Here is a 19,732-nt window from a genome sequence, read left to right as displayed (position 1 = left end):
GTAGAACCGTAATAGAGTAAGAAATGGTTGCGAATGTCGCTATGCATATTGAGCTGGATACGAGGCATACTTGATCAAATTCGTAAAACGTGGTGATGGAAACTGACAACGCAGAATGGCTGGCGTTTAACAATATTATTCTACTGATAAACCGGAAATGACCAAGAGTTAGCGGAAATTATATTATCTGACAATTTTCTATAAAATATTTTACACTGTTGAAAGCGCTTTTTATCAAGAAGCTGAATCACACTATCAGTCCCGGGTGGAATCCTAATTATATTAACAATCTGTTCGTCGTCCTTCTAAGGACAGAGTGGTCGTTATCTGCAGCCCAAGAGTCCACCAAATTCTATGAATAATTTTTCTGCAAATGACAAGAAAAATTTTTGGGTGTAAAATTTTAAAATTATTTCTTCCATTTTTCCAGATTTTATTACGTCGATTACAAGATTGTTGCTGGTAAACAGTAATTATTTTAAAGTTTTTCTTCTAACTTGGCTTGAGGTTCATGAAGACAGATACAAATCTGTAAAAACAGTAGTCCACTGACACTTATCACTGGCAATGTAGGGTAAACAAAAATGTCATAGCAATCATCGACTGCACAAGCGATTCCTTTCTTTATTATTTTCTTAAGATGATAAAGTATGGTTTGTGGGCAGTTCATACACGAAACTGGACACACTGGCTTCATACACAACATTGTAGGATAGCCAGAAGCTTCGTCTTCATGTCAGCTACAAATTACTCTACAGTACTGGGTCTCTTAGTGAGGTCCCCTCTACAAGTTTACTTGACGTAAACTTCATAATTTTGGGACTTCGTTTTCAATATAATTTCCTGAATCTGTATAACCAGGTTGAAGGAGCGTGGAAATCAGTAATTTTCTTCCCACTTGCAGTTCAAAGTGTTCAGTCTCGTAGATACCCCTCAGTAATGGTACACTTACGAGAAGTTCTAAATATTTGGAAATTTTTTCACGCTTTTGCGAGTTTCATTTCGGGGGATATTTCGTGCTTCATGTCAGTATTTCTCCCGTTCATATAATTCATGATTAGATTTTACATTACGGAACTAGCTTTGCACACTGTTTAAGTTTAAGCGTTTACTCCTTCCTTCGTTCAACCAAAAAATTTACAGTCTTCTTTTTGTCACTAACAGCTATTGTTGTACGATTCTTTGGGCTCGGAAAGTGCTCTACTTTGTTCTCGATTTTAATTAGCGTACCAATCGTCGCTAAAAAAAAAATCAGGGATTCGTCTCAATTACTTACTTTTTTTTTTCAAATGGTACCACAGTTTCTAACAAAATGTCGACGCCATTCAAATGAGCGTACAAGAAATTAACTAATAAATTACACTTATGTAGCTCTTAAGGACAAGTAGGTGATTTCGATTGCGTACCACCTTCTTCGTAGTTCATCTTTGCAAGGCTGGAAACATTAACTGGATTCCACATTACTGTGATTCTCTAGAACCTATACAAAGATACATACTGTTAGAAAATATGTGCAACGAAATCATAAATATTTTTAATGCAGTGGTATCTTCGTTCTTAACCACAGTACCCTAAAAGCCTCCTATTTTTTGTGGAAGCTCAATTAGTCGCAAATATGAGCGAACAATAGCTGTGAACAATTGTGTCAGAGAAACTATCAACGGAAAATGAAATTCTCTTTGCAAATTACGATCGCGTTGTTCCTTATTGTTTGTTTACCGATGTGCCATCATTGAAGGACACGTGCCCACTGTGTTTAGCACACACTATCAGCTACAGCTATGACAGGAGTGCACATTTCTCCAGCCGCCTGCCAAGCTACAAATTTGACAGATTTAACATTTTGTTTCATACTTGCAGTGCGCCTTAGCACATAAGATTTTGACAGTGCCTTTCTTTCGGTGTATTGTTTCTGAGTAAAATTGTGCCGTTTGCTCCTGCGATTTTATTGTTCCGGTGCAGTGTGTTCGACCTCTTTCCATTCCTTTTGCGGTGCGCGGGTAGCTGCGCCATCTGGGATTCCGTTCGGGAAGCCGAAAGGGAGTCTCGGGAGAGAGAGAGAGAGAGAGACGAGCTGGCCTGGGTGGAGCGACGCTGGGAGATCGCGGAAGTCGCATCGGCAAGTGGTGAGAGTGTGGCAGTTGCATTGGGGCCGGCAGAGTAGCGGAACTGGAGGTGCTGTTTACGAGTTGAATCTTCCTCACGCTGTGGCTACTGGTTGGCGTTATTCTGCCATTACCTTATTAGCAGCATTTGGATTAATATTGTTAAAGGTGAGCTGTTAGTTTGGTGCATCTTCATCTGGTGGAGTTACAGCGAGACTTCCTTCTGTCGTATTCTGGCTTGCGCTGCTGAGCAGTGAGTGTTCCCACGTCGCGTGTCGACATACTGACTTGTGCCCTTCAGTCTGAAACCACGCGACCGCTACGGTCGCAGGTTCGAATCCGGCCTCGGACATGGGTGTGTGTGATGTCCTTAGGTTGGTTAGGTTCAAGTAGTTCTAAGTTCTAGAGGACTGAAGACCTCAGATGTTAAGTCCCATAGTGCTCAGAGCCGTTGACTTGTGCCCTGGTTGATGTACGTATGAATTGTAGTGCCTATGTGGGCGTGTTTGTTTACATTGTTGATGAAGTGTTTCACAATACCCTTCCTTGAGTGTCTTTAAATTGCATTTCAGTATGTTACTGAACTTATTTCAGTTAAGGGACGCCCAAATTGTCACGTAGTCAAGTAAAGTTTAAGTCTACTGTGACACCACTGTTTACCTGTTGAATTAAAATTAATTCAATCTTAACCACAGCTAGGAATAATTCAAGGCTAATTGTAAGTGCCGTGTGTGTGTGTGTGTGTGTGTTTTTTTTGTCCTTTTCTGTTACTCACTACGGTGTGGTTTTAGAAAGAGTTCTGTGGGTAGTGCCAACCGCCAACAGCGCGGTAACTTGTTATCAATCCTTTTCGAATCTCCGTCTGGCCTACGACTATTGATGGATTTCTGTGGTAAAATTCAAATGGAGGTACTGTCTTGTTAACTTGTCTGAACTGAATGTGCTTGCCTTGTGAAACAGTTCATTATTGATTGTGAATAGTTTAATCAGTTGTGGGTCACCTGTTATTCTGGACAAGACTGTACTTGGCATTAATTGCATTGTCTTGGTAAATCAGTGTGCTACGTGAGATTATAACGCAAGCACCATTGTGGGTAATATTTACCATTTAACTATAAGTTGGTTCTGTGAATCATTGTGGCACTCAAGGTCACGAAAGAAAGTGGTGTAGTGGGCAGATATTGCTATACGTCTGTGTTATTATTATTTCCTGTAAACCATTGTGCCCATTAGGTTATGTAAGGCTTAAATACAGTGACCAATTTGGTAATTTTCTGTGTTTCGTAAAAACATTGTAGAAGCATTAAAATTTTGGGAACGGTTTAAATTTTATATTTGCAGATTGTTTGATGTTAGGTAACTTGATGATGATACATGTTAAATCAGTAGATGTACATTTAAATTGAAGAAGTTATATGACAATATGTTATTAACAGTACCTTGCAGGAAATTTCTTGCGTAATAAATTAAATTTCTATCCTCAGTTTGTTGCTCAGCTTTCCACTCCAGCAGCCCCTGTATCCTGCTCCCAACCATATCAAAAATATTTCAGGATAGGTTTCGAGATGTCGGACTCGACCTTTCCCTTGAAAGTAGCAGACTGACCATTTTGGCTTCAAGAGGGTAGGCCATATTAGGGATGGACAACGGCTGGAGGTGTGATGTTGCAGGGGAACGAGATGGTTGAACTGGTGTTAGGAATTAAATGACTCAACACAGTTAGCGTCCACCTTTCGAAATCAGGAGAATGTTATTGTCGATCTCGACAAGAGGTGATATCTCATTGTGCAACCAGGATGTTGTTAAATCATTCAGTCACATCAGGGAAGTGTTGCGAAGATTAACATCTTTGATCACACATAAAGAACTTAACTAGATTCCGTCCTGTAGACCCTAATGATACTGACCGACCGCTGTTTCATCCTCAGCCTTTACGCGTCACTGGATGCGGAGACGGAGGGTCGCTTGGTCAGCACCCCGCTCTCCCGGCCGTTGTCACTTTTCGTGACCGGAGCCACAACTTCCCAATCAAGTAGCTATTAAATTTGCGTTACAGGACTTGAGTGCAGCCCGCTTGCCGACAGTGCTCAGCAAACTAGACGGTCAGCCATCCAAGTGTTAACCAAGCCCGACAGCGCTTGAATTCGGTGATCTGACAGAAACACGTGTAACCGCTGCGACTAGCCCGACGGCACACACATAAAGAATAGATGTCTTTGTGTTAACACTGTAAACATGTATGATCAAAATTACTGTTTGTTCTTAGTTTAATTAAGCAACGATAAAAAACTTACATAATATGGAATTACCCAATTATGAAATTAAAAATTATGTCACCCTGTTACCACGAGCAGATGTTACCCAACAGTAACGACCCATTCAAAGCATTAAACAGCACGCATATATATATATATATATATATATATATATATATATATATATATATATATATATATATATACCACTACCCTCACTTTTAAGTATTTTGTGGAGTGATTCTTGCTTAACATGGTGGCAAACGCATAACTATTACATAACAAAGTTAAGAAAAATAGCGTCAGACTTTTTGCAAAAATGGTAAAATACATAAACATAAGCACAAAATTACATAATATACGTACATAACGGGAAACTGATAAGCTGCACAATGGAGTCAAGGAAAACAACATACAAGTATTATGTTGAGCATGTAATCGCTCGTATCTACATGACATTGATAGAACTTCATTTGACAGGGTAACAAAATGTTACTTTTGGTTCTCCAAGAGTGTGAAAATGTCCTTCAATTGTGTAGATGCAAATACTACATCGAATTGCGAATAGTTCAAAAAGAGAGAATATAAATCGACAAGTATCACTGTGCAGGTAAGCACACATATCTGCATGACATTGACGGTAGTTCATCTAACAAGATAACAAAACGTTATGTACCGTTCTTCAAGAGACTAAAAAAACCATATGGCAACAGAAAACCGGGTAAAGAAACAAACGTTTCAGGTGCTGCAGACTCAGGGACAACGTGCACTGTGTCAACTGACAACCGTACCAAAATGTAAATACATTCATCTGACGACACACAAGTCTGAGGTGTAGGAAGACTCAGGGACTAGTTATATACACTATGTCCACTGACAACCACGCTAAAATAGCTAGTGTGTCACTTCCTTCCATATTCTGATAAATTTTTGCTGAATACCAAAAAAAATGCATGGCAAGATCATAGAAGCATTGAAGTTGTATCCCTTTGAGAAAATAGATTCTCGTAATTCATGCAGAAGATCAAAAGTCATATATTACACACTAACGGAAACGAATTATAGTGGAAAAGGTATCTTACATACATTCGAATATAAAATCTGCATCATGTGAATAGGTACAAAAGCTCAGTCCTCAGTTAAAGACTCAAAATATGTATGACCAAGGATAACTATATAAGTGTGGCAACTTCCACAAAGTAATGTTATAAATAATAAGTCCAGGTCAACTGCGTGGTGTCAAACTTGTTTTGCACAAATTCATTTTCTGACAGTACAGTGCTCAGCGTACCATGAAGTGCATGCTTCGATCCATAACATAGAATACGTTACAATTAGACATAGATCCTAGAATTGATGTGTACATGGTAGTTGCATATGATTTACATTATTGTACAATAGAAAATTAAAGTTGACCGAAGATGCATTCACATATTCAGTATAATTACAGATAAGCAATCAAAATAGAAGTTCATATAATCGAATTTGCATGGTAGATATTTAAGAAAAATCTATGTGAGTGTACACGCAATTCCTTCTTATACATAATAAGGGACGTGAGCTTCAGTCAACTTTATATAATGTCTGTTATTATTACTGCATAGTCAGTTCACTTTACATAACTTATTACACCGTCAGTCAGTGAGTATTGGGTCAGCACCTCTTTTTTATTACAGCACAAATATTTCATTTCTCAAAAAACAAATTAATGTTTAGATGATGATCATCGAACGAAAATAGCAAGTACCATCAAAAGGTCAATATCATCAGAAGTAAAATGTCAACTTGTCTGCGTGTGGATTCAGAGCTGTACGGTCACATATTGTTTATCACAACAGTAAAATAAAAGCTATAGTCAAAAGGCGTATCTTATAAAGACTGATCACGTCAGAACTTACACTAAGATGCAACACAAAAAGACGTTTTCTCGAACTGTTCAGTAGTAGCTGAAGGGAATTGTTTATTAACCGAAAATGAACCAAATAACGTCTCCTGCGTTTTAGTATTGCTTAATGACAATAGAAAACTCATCATATCACAATCATTAACTTAATGTGCTAGAACCAGCATTGCGTCACTGCTATAGCAGAACGTACATCTTCATTCATCACCAAGAGAAATTCTGAAAATTGTTCAAATAGATGAACACTTAAGTAATGAAGTAACACTATTATTTAGAACATGCATAAAAATGTAGCAGATCAACTTTCGTCGAGGCGTAAAAGTACTATAAGCTGAAAAACAATATGTAAAAATGCATAACATATTTGTATACAGATCATGGATAATTGTTTTTAACACGATGGGATACATCAGGAATGTCTAGCTCTCCATACCAGACCACTGCAACATCTGCATTGTTAGAATGTAACTCGTTCGCTATGTGCGCTATATTCCGATCTGAAAATACCGTTCAGTCCGTAAAAACGCATGCAGTCCTGTAGATTTTTGTTATTACTTCTGGAACAGAGCAAATTCGATAATGATCACGCCAAGTACAAAAAAATTAAGTACAGTAAGTGTAAACAGTAATAAAGAAACAAAATTTTTCACTGAAACAATTTAATTCCACAACTTGGCAAAGCTATAAAGTTCATCTCACACTTACGTCATATAATTCATCAGTAGAGAAAAAAAATTCTTTGGAAAACCATTCATGTTCATTACTCAGCAAATACAGCCATATATGCACCTCATATGTATTAGGTGAAAAGAAAATGTGTCATCTGGAAACGCTGGTGTTTCATACAGGTGAAAGTTTCGTGTTTTCAGCAATTTGCAATGTATGTAAGAGGTACGATTTTTATCTCAAACTATAATTCATTTTCTTTCCACAGTCGTTGGCTCTTAACGTCATAATACATCTCGTCAGTAGCAACAAAACTTCAATTGTGTTGTTCTCTCAGAAAGCTTTTCATCATAAAATAAATCTCAGTTGAAACTATTACTGTGCCTCTACCTTCGGATAAATTGCGCACAAACAAAACCTCTATGTATCTAGTAAAGCTGTGAGTTACTTCGTTTGAAGAGTGTACATTACTTGCCTTGCCTTGTTCCATCAATAACTGCAGAATCAGTGGCCAACCTTCCAAAGAAATGTTAAAGTCCCACATTTGTCTTCAGAAAACTAAATAACATGTTGTGACAATCATGAGTCACTTCCATAATCTACATATAAAAATTGCTTGATGTACACATTTATAAGGTTATGAAATGAAATGATCGTTTGGTGTGTATCAAGAGTTTCTCCCATTACCACGTGTTAGTTTGTTTCGTTGCTGGTATACTGGAAAATGCAGTACATTTACGTGACACACCTTAGATAAATGTGTGAGACCCATACCAAAACAAATAATAGGACATATTAAACGTGCACATATAAAGGCCACATGAATAGTAACGGGTATGTATGACACAGGCAAGACAAACACAAATATCCGAATAAACATGAGCTTCATCCTCTTCCCGCTCCAAGCCGGATCGTGAATGTTAGACTAAATACAACTCTCACAGACGCATTTCAACCTGTCAATGCTTTCGCGTCCCATACGGAAATGGCATGATAACAAACCCGTCAAGACTGGGAAGTACTGTCTACATTACACTTCACAGTCGTTTTCAGATTGTGTTACTAACATCCTTTCTAAATATATCCTGGGATCTTTGAAACGGCCATTCAAACTGCATCCGGACTTAATTGGTCGTTGCACGCGGTGTATAATGTAGTAGAAATTTGCATCGTGAAAAACTCCCATTCGTTCTCCTTCAAATTCGCCTTGATTTGAAGTAGCCGAATTTCTAGATTTATGTAGATTCGCGCTTCCTGACAATATACAGTATTAGGCTAATTTTTATTAGAAATGGATACTATTTCTGTGCTAGGCAGCTCGTCTTCTCGAAGGAAAAACTGATTTGGCATCCCGGGTTTTTTATCTGTTACATATGAGAGTGTGTCGCAGCATGCACCAACGAGGTAATGAAACAGTGCACTCTTATCTGGAATAAAAGGTCTTAACCTTCAATCTGCGTTATGTACTTTTTTACCATTTCTGTACATCTTTTGAGATTCATTAACGAGGCTAACAATAATTCACGCATTTCTCATTGTTGCTTGGTGTAGTGAATAAAAGTTGATGTTGATGGAAATCAGACCTTTTAGATACTAGTTGCAGCGTCTGTAGAGGTAGCATAAGGAGTAAAATGGAAATGTCGTGTGGCTAGGGCCTCCCGTCGGGTAGACCGTTCGCCTGGTGCAGGTCTTTCGATTTGACGCCACTTCGGCGACCTGCGCGTCGATGGGGATGAAATGGTGATGATTGGGACAACACAACACCCAGTCCCTAAGCGGAGAAAATCACCGACCCAGCCGGGAATCGAACCCGAGCCCTTAGGATCAACAGTCTATCACGCTGACCACTCAGCTACCGGGGCGGACGCATTAGGAGTAAAATAGGTATCTGTAGTTCTTATCTGCAGCAGTACTAAGATTGGATGGAAAGAATGTAAGAGTAAGTCAAATAAAAAAATAGAGAACAGAAAATAGCCACGGCAGGAAACCGGTGCTTGACCTGGAGTGGAAAATGAATTCAAATATAACTATATACAGATGAGCTTGTAGACAATCAACAAAATGTTACAATGACTGATGTAATGGTACAGAAATACAACACATTTATTGCGACATACAACATAAATTTTGGTTAAGATTAGGTGCATGATGTACGAAATTATACTGTAGACACACACTGAAGGAAGAAAACTCGCAACACCAAAAAGTAATTAATTTTGAGTGATGAAATTTCTGGAATATATTTGTGTAGGTAACATACTTAAGTGAATAGCTGCACAAGATCACAGGTTAGGGGACGCGCTATACAAGCCGTTGCAAATGTGAAATACTGGTTCATTAATAAACAGCATAACCGCCAAACTGTTGGCTTCAAGCAAGCAAATGCGGATGCATCGTGTCATATAGGTGCTGGATGTCAGTTTGTAGGATGAAGTTCCATGGCTGTTGCACTTGTTCGTTCAATACAGTGATGGTTAAAAATATTTGTGGATGACGCTGGAGTAATCGTCTGATGATGTACCACGTATGCTCGGTTGGAGACAGAACTGGTGATAGAGCAGTACAAGGCAATAGTCGACACTCTGTAGAGCGTGTTGAGTTACAACAATGGTACGCGGGCGAGCGTTATCCTGTTGGAAAACACCTCCTTGAATACTGTCCTTGAATGGCACCACAAATGGAGGAATCACCAGACTGACGTGCAGTTTTGCAGTCATAGCGCATAGGATAACCACGAGAGCGCTCCTGCTATCTTACGAAATCGCAAACAAGCCCGTAACTCCAGGTGAACAACCAGTGTATTTAGTACGCAGACAGGTTGGTAGCAGGCCCTGAACTTGCCTCCTAACTAAAACAGGGCCATCACTGCCGTCGAGACAGACCAGTTTCATCACCAACACAACAGACCTCCACCGCGCCCTCCAATGAGCTCTTGATTGAATTTTGCAAATGGCCATTGTTTAGAGTCGGTGGGATGCATGCTGGGAGCTGCCCTTGGTGTAATCGATTTGTAAGAGTTCGTTGTGTCACTGTGCTGCCAACTGCAGTTACAGATGAAGTATGATGCTCCAGATACATACGCTGTACGCTTTTGTTTGATTATGGTTTTAGGGCGCAAAACTGCTACGGTCACAAGCGCCCAATACGCCGAACGCGATGCTCTTCTTCCTCGGTAGTGCGATGTGACCGTCTGGAGTCCAGTCATCTTGCGACTGTACATAAGCGTGACCAGCACTGCCAGAAATCATGTACGGTAGCTACACTACTGGCCATTAAAAATGCTACACCAAGAAGAAATGCAGATGATAAACGGGTATTCATTGGACAAATATATGATACTAGAGCTGACATGTTATTACATTTTCACGCAATTTGGGTGCATAGACCCTGACAAATCAGTACCCAGAATAACCACCTCTGGCCGTAATAACGGCGTTGATACGCCTGCGCGTTGAGTCAAACAGAATTTGGATGGCGTGTACAGGTACAGCTGCCCACAGTTCGTCAAGAGTAGTGACGGGCGTCTTGTGACGAGCCAGTTGCTCGGCCACCATTGACCAGACGTTTTCAATTGGTGAGAGATATGGAGAATGTGCTGGCCAGGGCAGCAGTCGAACATCTTCTGTATCCAGAAAGGCCCGTACAGGACCTGCAACATGCGGTCGTGCATTATCCTGCTGAAATGTAGGGTTTCGCAGGGATCGAATGAAAGGTAGAGCCAGGGGTCATAACACATCTGAAATTTGACGTCAACTGTTCAAAGTGCTGTCAATGCAAACAAGAGGTAACCGAGACGTGTAACAAATGACACCTCATACCATCACGCCGGGTGATACGCCAATATGGCGATGACGAATACACGCTTCCAATGTGCGTCCACTGCGATGTCACCAAATACGGATGCGACCATCATGATGCTGTAAACATATCCTGGATTCTTCCGAAGAAATAACATTTTGCCATTCGTGCACCCAGGTTCGTCGTTGAGTATACCATCGCAGGCGCTCCTTTCTGTGATGCAGCGTCAAGGGTAACCGCAGCCAGTGTCTCCGAGCTGATAGTCCATGCTGCTGCAAACATCGTCGAACTGTTAATGGAGATGGTTGTTGTCTTGCAAACGTCCCCATCTGTTGACTCAGGGATCGATACGTGGCTGCACGATCCGTTACAGCCATGCGGATAAGATTCCTGTCATCTCGACTGCTAGTGATACGAGGCCGTAGGGATCCAGCACGGCGTTCCGTATTACCCTTGTGAACCCACCGATTCCATATTCTGCTAACAGTCATTGGATCTCGACCAACGCTAGCAGCAATGTTACGATACGATTAACCGCAATCGCAATAGGCTACAATCCGACCTTTATCAAAGACGGAAACGTGATGGTACGCATTTCTCCTCCTTACACGAGGCATCACAAGAACGTTTCACCAGTCCACGCCAGTCAACTGCTGTTTGTGTATGAGAAACCGGTTGGAAACTTTCCTCATGTCAACACGTTGTAGGTGTCGCCACCAGCGCCAACCTTGAGTGAATGCTCTGAAAAGCTAATCATTTGCATATCACAGGATCTTCTTCCTGTCGGTTAAATTTCGCGTCTGTAGCACGTCATCTTCGTGGTGTAGCAATTTTAATGGCCAGTGGTGTACATTCTTACCATGCCTTTGTGCAGTATCGCAGAAGAAATATCCTGCTTCTCGTAGTCTTATTACAGGACCTCGTTCCAACTAAGTGAGACGCTGATAACTACGTTGACGAACATTAGCTCACCACTATCATCCTCAAAGGCAAGTAACTGGCACGACCGTTGTTGGGTGTATTTAACCCAATCCTGATATGCAACCTACTAGGGCAGCTGTTATGCAAGTAGTACGAAATTTGAAGAGACATCATCTTCCAGATGTAGAGACAAGCCTAGCAACTTTCCTATATGTCGCACAATTACATCATGGTGTTGCGAATTCTTTTCCGTCAGTGCAATACTTAAATTTACCTTAGTTCAAACCTAGAGTAATAATCCATTACTGTTTTCGAAAAATTGGTGTTATTGAATGAATTAATGAATAATTAATCAACAGAGAAACTTTTCCTTAAGTCTTCGGTTCATCAGTTTATTAGATGCGTACTCCTTTCTTTTCGCATTTCGTGCATTCTTCCTAGTACCAATTTCACGGAAAATCTGCTTCAAACACAGTAATGTTTACATTTCCTTGCTATTTCATCCAATCCTCTCCCCGTCCCTGTTCCTGTCTTACTCTTCCACATGCCTTGCTAACATTTCATACTTCCTGATTCCATGCTTTGTGTGTCGAACTAACTTATCCCTTTCTTTTAAAGGTTACTTCTCTTCTCTCGCCCACAATTCCGTCACGTTATCTAACTATTTAGGTTTAATGCTTTAGATTTTTATATTTGGGCACTACAGGAAATGTTTCAGCCACATTATGTTATATCGACAACTAAAAATCAGATTTCTGTATTTTCCACTGGGTGCCTAAAATGTTAGGGTCAAACTTAGATAGTTAATTTTACTCATAATGGATGCCTTTGAACTCTATAACTGTACCTTTGACATGAACCTAAACACGAAATCCATTTCTGTGTTCAAATATAATCACGTAATGCGCAGTGAACTCACACTTAGTCTTCTGTTTTAGTATCTTAAGAGGAATTAGCATTCGGACATATGGAAATGGAACTACATGTCACTGGAGACAAATAAACAGTTACCACATGGATGCTCGATTTATACGAATTCCAACATACAATGGGTAAAAGTAAAACCAATATAATCACCCATATATTGGCAATGCCTGAAACCGTTCTTGTAGGAAACAGACCATCTTCAGTGGCGATTGGTAGCGGATTTTTTGCAGTGTAACCCCTGAAAGCTAAACAAGTGGCAGTCGTTAACTGTGTTCTTAGGAATCAGCGTATAATGATCACAGCTGTTTCATATCGGCATTAACTGGAGCCCTTTCCCTACCACTGTACTGCTTCAAAGATATGTGGGAGTAGGACTGCCATATGATGAAGGGCGTGGGACGTAGGGACGACTCACAAATGAATGAGACTGCTTCGAGAAGGCGAGACTTGCTGCCCAGTTTTATAAATAAAATTTTTACCAAAGCGACTATTTTAAAATTTTTGTATTCCTATCAGTACAGTTACTTGTCGCTTACTTGAGTAAATGCTTTAGATAGTAGTAGAACAAAGACCAGATATTTACGTATCATTAATTGCACAGAAAGTTAACACTCAAATGTTTATTCTTGATACACAAGTATTGAATTCAATAATATCCAGTGAAGTTATTAGCGAATGCGAATGTGAAATAATCTGGGTTAAGTTAAGTATCGAAGGTGGGTCAGATATGATAGTCGGATGCTTCTATAGACCACCTGCATCAGCAACCGTAGTAGTTGAGCGCCTCAGAGAGAATCTGCAGAACGTCGTGAAGAAGTTTCGTGATCATACTATTGTAATAGGGGGAGACTTCAATCTACCAGGTATAGAATGGGATAGTCACACAATCAGAACTGGAGCCAGGGACAGAGACTCTTGTGACATTATCCTGACTGCCTTGTCCGAGAATTACTTCGAGCAGATAGTTAGAGAACCAACTCGTGAAGCTAACGTTTTAGACCTCATAGCAACAAATAGACCGGAACTTTTCGACTCCGTGAATGTAGAAGAGGGTATCAGTGATCATAAGTCAGTGGTTGCATCAATGACTACAAGTGTAATAAGAAATGCCAAGAAAGGAAGGAAAATATATTTGCTTAACAAGAGTGATAGGGCACAAATCGCAGAATATCTGAGTGACCACCATCAAACGTTCATTTCTGAGGAAGAGGATGTGGAACAAAAACGGAAAAAATTCAGAAACATCGTCCAGTACGCCTTAGATAAGTTCGTACCGACTAAGGTCCAAAGCGAGGGGAGAGATCCACCGTGGTATAACAATCATGTACGAAAGATACTACGGAAACAAGGAAAGCTTCATCATAGGTTTAAGAGTAGTCGAATCATAGCTGATAAGGAAAAGCTGAACGAAGCGAAAAAGAGCGTAAAGAGAGCAATGAGAGAAGCATTCAACGAATTCGAACATAAAACATTGGCAAACAATCTAAACAAGAACCCTAAAAAGTTTTGGTCATATGTAAAATCGGTAAGCGGATCTAAATCCCCTATTCAGTCACTCGTTGACCACGATGGCACCGAAACAGAGGACGACCGAAGAAAGGCAGAAATACTGAATTCAGTGTTCCGAAACTGTTTCACTGCGGAAAATCGTAACACGGTCCCTGACTTCAGCCGTCGCACGGACGCCAAAATGGAAAATATTGAAATAAACGATATCGGAATTGAAAAACAACTGCTATCACTTAGTAGCGGAAAAGCATCCGGACCAGACGAGATACCCTTAAGATTCTACAGTGATTATGCTAAAGAACTTGCCCCCTTTCTATCAGCAATTTATCGTAGATCGCTGGAAGAACGTAAAGTACCTAGCGACTGGAAGAAAGCGCAGGTCGTTCCCATTTTCAAGAAGGGTCATAAATCAGATGCGAATAATTATAGGCCTATTTCGCTTACGTCAATCTGTTGTAGAATAATGGAACATGTTTTGTGTTCTCGTATTATGACGTTCTTAGATAATACAAATCTCCTTCATCATAACCAACATGGATTCCTCAAACAGAGATCATGTGAAACTCAGCTCGCCCTATTTGCCCAAGAAATTCACAGTGCCGTAGACACTGGCGAGCAGATTGATGCCGTATTCCTGGACTTCAGGAAGGCATTTGATACAGTTCCGCACTTACGTTTAGTGAAAAAAATACGAGCTTACGGAATATCGGACCAGGTTTGTGATTGGATTCAGGATTTCCTAGAAGAAAGAACACAACATGTCATTCTTAACGGTTCAAAATCTGCAGATGTAGAGGTAATTTCGGGAGTACCGCAGGGAAGCGTGATAGGACCTTTATTGTTTACAATATACATAAATGACTTAGTTGACAACATCGGTAGCTCCGTGAGGCTATTTGCAGATGACACGGTTGTCTACAAGAAAGTAGCAACATCAGAAGACTCGTACGTACTCCAAGAGGACCTGCAGAGGATTAATGCATGGTGCGACAGCTGGCAGCTTTCCCTAAACGTAGATAAATGTAATATAATGCGCATACATAGGGGCAGAAATCCATTCAAGTACGATTATGCCATAGGTGGTAAATCATTGGAAGCGGTAACGACCGTAAAATACTTAGGAGTTACTATCCGGAGCGATCTGAAGTGGAATGATCACATAAAACAAATAGTGGGAAAAGCAGGCGCCAGGTTGAGATTCATAGGAAGAATTCTAAGAAAATGTGACTCATCGACGAAAGAAGTAGCTTACAAAACGCTTGTTCGTCCGATTCTTGAGTATTGCTCATCAGTATGGGACCCTTACCAGGTTGGATTAATAGAAGAGATAGACATGATCCAGCGAAAAGCAGCGCGATTCGTCATGGGGACATTTAGTTAGCGCGAGAGCGTTACGGAGATGCTGAACAAGCTCCAGTGGCGGACACTTCAAGAAAGGCGTTACGCAATACGGAGAGGTTTATTATCGAAATTACGAGAGAGCACATTCCGGGAAGAGATGGGCAACATATTACTACCGCCCACATATATCTCGCGTAATGATCACAACGAAAAGATCCGAGAAATTAGAGCAAATGCGGAGACTTACAAGCAGTCGTTCTTCCCACGCACAATTCGTGAATGGAACAGGGAAGGGGGGATCAGATAGTGGTACAATAAGTACCCTCCGCCACACACCGTAAGGTGGCTCGCGGAGTATAGATGTAGATGTAGATGTATAAAGAGGAAACGTTGCCTTACAACAGGAACCTATAAAGAACGACCATGTGTCCCGATGCAGGTATTACTTCGTAATATATTAACACAAGAGAACACTGGGTAGAAAATCATTTGGTATGGGTGTGATTGTTCCTGCACAGGATCGCTCGAAATCGTACAATTCAAAGTGAGCATTTTACGGCCTACGGGTGGTGACTGATGACTTCTCTCACGTGATCCGTCATCGACGTTTGTTATGTGAATAATTCTTTGTAGCCTGAACGATCCAGATTCTGATGAATTTCTTCCTATGAGGATAACGTCTGTTGTGAAATCTTTATAGGTACTTTTTAACCATGCCTCACTCATTAAATGAATGTCTGCAATTCACTGCGGCGAGGAATGCTTCATCTTAACAGTAGTCAATTCCACATCGTAATGGACTGTGTATTATTTTCAAGGTATGAGCAGGAACATCGGAAGGAGTTATCATAAAACATGAATTGTTACAACCCAGTGCTCATTCACGACTTCAATCCACGAGTAACGCTGTTTCCGACCACTGGTTTCTCACCTCAATGTACACAATAAACTATATAAGGTCTACACATACTTATGAAAGATGGTGAATGTTAATACGTCTAGCATTTAAATGGATTCCTATTTCTCTGTTCTTCTAATTTTCATTTTTGCTTTTGGCCTATTCATACATCGTGTCTCTGTGATTCTGTCGGTTTCGATCTGAAATTCCCCTGTGTTCACGACTCTTTAGAAAAATTCCACAATTACAGTTCTTATTCGTGTGTTCATAAGCTTTTCCTAAGAGTACTTAAACATTGGTAGTAGTACGGAATTCATATTGACCGTGGACAAGTTGTGATGAATGATGTTTCCTTAGAACTTGACGCGATAAAAGAAATTTGTGGATATCGCGCCAGTAGTCTCTGTTCTAATAAGAGGAGGATTAATCTCATTAAAAATTGAATTGCTTCAGCATTACTTTAATCCAACATATTTTCTGGTTATCTATAAATATTGAGAATATGTTAAATTATCTCTCATACTGATTTATGTCTTTCTCAATATTATACAACATCTGATGAAAAGTTGTTACGTTACTGTCACAATGTAATGTCACTGTCTCATATCTCTATGCATTGTTCCCCTTTTCTGAGGCTATTTCTCGATTACCAGGTGTATGTGCTGCAGTTGTGTATCTGAGAAAGCAATCCTGTGTTCGCCAGGGTGGGTGCTGTGATTCTGGAAGCGCCCCAATAGCCTACTTTGTCGGAAGGATGGCAAAATCTGATTAGCTCAAGCAGGCTTCTTTTGTGAGTAATGTGTACTTCGCGGTACTAGTGCAGTGATCAAGTCTATAGCTTTTGAAAGCCGTATTGGCGCCCGTACCCCTGAGGTTAGTGTACGATGTGGCCGCGTCACAGCCCCCCAGAGATACTCGAGTTCGGTGGTTGGGTCCCCGAAGCACCATCTTTCAAGTGTGAGAGAGTTTGCTGCTTTTAAAACGCTCCCTTTGTTTCGGCAACACTCAGTATCCATTTGTACTAGAGCATTTGTAGAATCCAAGGATGTCGTTGGAGAAATTCAGGTCGAACACATCTCGCTGCTATTAATCTCAAATCCACCCTTTTCCTGCAGTAGACGTTTGGTTGAAACTTCGCTGGATCTGAATGCCGAGGTACAGTGGCAGCGGTGAATTGTGAAAGGAATTCTCTAATACTTTTTGGTTCAGTGAAAAGTGTACACGAATGAACTGGGATTCCATTTATGCAGTGGTGTCGTCACACACACTGCACTTTACACAATTATATCCAGCCTGCTCTGTAGGTGGAATATCAAGAGATCATTTTGCATGCACGATCTTATATTCACGGACAGCAACTTTAACATGTGAGCGAAGTTTAATCACTGTGAAACCACTTTCTGCGTATGGATTACGGAAGCCACCGATAATGACTCGAAGTTTAATTACAAATGCTATGATTGGCGTTATGAACAGGAGCTATGACCTAAACGCCACCGCTCATGGTGGCTTGCTGCAGTTCACTGTCCGTCCACCTCCTGCATCTCAGGTTTGGGAACTCCTTCAGTGTTTTCCAATTAATCAGCGCCAAGGAAATTTGTATGATTATATACACTAAAGAACGAATGAAACTATTACACGTGTGTAATGTCGTGTAGAGCCCCGGCGAGCAAGCGGAAGTGCAGCAACACGACGTGGCATGGACTCGACCGATGCCTGAAGTAGTTCTGGAGGGAACTGACACGATGACTCCTGCAGGGCTGTCCATAATATCGTAGGAGTATGAGCGGGTGGAGATCTCTTCTGAATAGCAGGTGGGAAGACATCCGAGATATGCTCAATAACGTTCATACCTGGGGAATTTAGTGGCCAGTGGAAGTGTTTAAAATTATATTGATCCTGGAGCCACTCTGTAGCAATTCTGGACGTGTGGATGTCGCGTTGTCCTGCTGGAATTACCCGTCTCCGTCGGAATCACAATGGACATGAATAGATGCAGGTGATAAGGCAGGATGTTTACGTGCGTGTCACCTGTAAGAGTCGTATCTTGGGTCCCATATCACTCCAACAGCACACGTCCCACGCCATTACAGAGCCTCTACCAGCTTTAAGTCCCCTGCTGACATACCCATATATGTACATCCGCTCGATATAATTTGAAACGAGACTCGTCCGACTAGGCAGCATGTTTCCAGTCATCAATAGTCCAACGTAGGTGTTGGTTGGCCTACGCGAAACGCAGAGTTTTATGTCGTGCAGTCATCTAGGGTACACGAGTGAGCCTTCGGCTGTGAATGCCCATATCGGTGATGTTTCGTTGAATGGTTCGCATGCTGACACTTGCTGTTCGCCGAGCATTGAAATCTGAAAGGATTTGCGGAAGGATTGCACCTCTGTCACGTTGAATCATTCCTTTCAGTTGTCGTTGGTCCCGTTTTTGCCGGACTTTTTTCAGGCCGCAGTGTTGTCAGCGATTTGACGTTTTACTGGATTACTGATACTCACGGTACACTCGTGAAATGGTCGTACTGGAAAATCTCCACTTCATACCTACCTTGGAAATGCTGTATCCCATCACTCGTGCGCCGTCTATAGCACTATGAACAAACTCACTTAAATCTTGATAACGTGCTATTGTAAAAGCAGTAACCGATTTAACAACTGCGCCAGATACTTTTCGACTTCTATGGGCGTTGCCGACAATGTCTCTGTAATTGAATACCCTGCCTGTACCAGACCCATCGGCGCTTCACTGTATATCGCTGCCTGGCTCTACCAATAGCAGTCTTTTACGTGGTTGACTCAATTGCACATCACGAAGGTGCCATGCTGAATATACTGTGTCATCCTACAGTATCTATTCTCTCTCTCTCTCTCTCACACACAATGTTCTGGCAACATATTGCACAACAATATGAAGAAGTAGGTAGCACTTACTGACACTGCTGTTACACGTTCACTCTAAATATTTGCTTGAGCCAACATCAATGAGTCACACTGGAAAGAGTTCTTGGCTTCTAATGTTCGTCCATCCTGAATACATAGTGCTAACTCTGTGTCAAAATGCGTGCATCTTGTACTCAGTAGGAGGGAAGTTACATGCGCTTTCCCGTGCTTTTTCATGAACTTAGTAAATGTCCTCGCCTGTCACATTATCAACAGCATCCCTCCATAGTATCTGAACTCCAATTAGTGAAGTCTTTCCAATCTCAAACTTTATGACGAATTGATGCGTCTGAATTTCTGTGGAGGAGTGGCGGCCCTTTCTTCCTCAAGAGCTGGAACCACAGAAAGTGAATGTGTGACACAAGCGCCTGTAGCGAAGTCGACTAACTAATTCACATCTAAGGTGTTCCATTTGCGTTCATATCGGGATCCAGGACAAACCAGTCCATTTAAGGAATGTTAT

Source organism: Schistocerca americana, chromosome 1 (assembly GCF_021461395.2).
Source record: "Schistocerca americana isolate TAMUIC-IGC-003095 chromosome 1, iqSchAmer2.1, whole genome shotgun sequence".
NCBI classification, from domain to species: Eukaryota; Metazoa; Arthropoda; class Insecta; order Orthoptera; family Acrididae; genus Schistocerca; species Schistocerca americana.
This window is presented reverse-complemented; position numbering follows the sequence as displayed.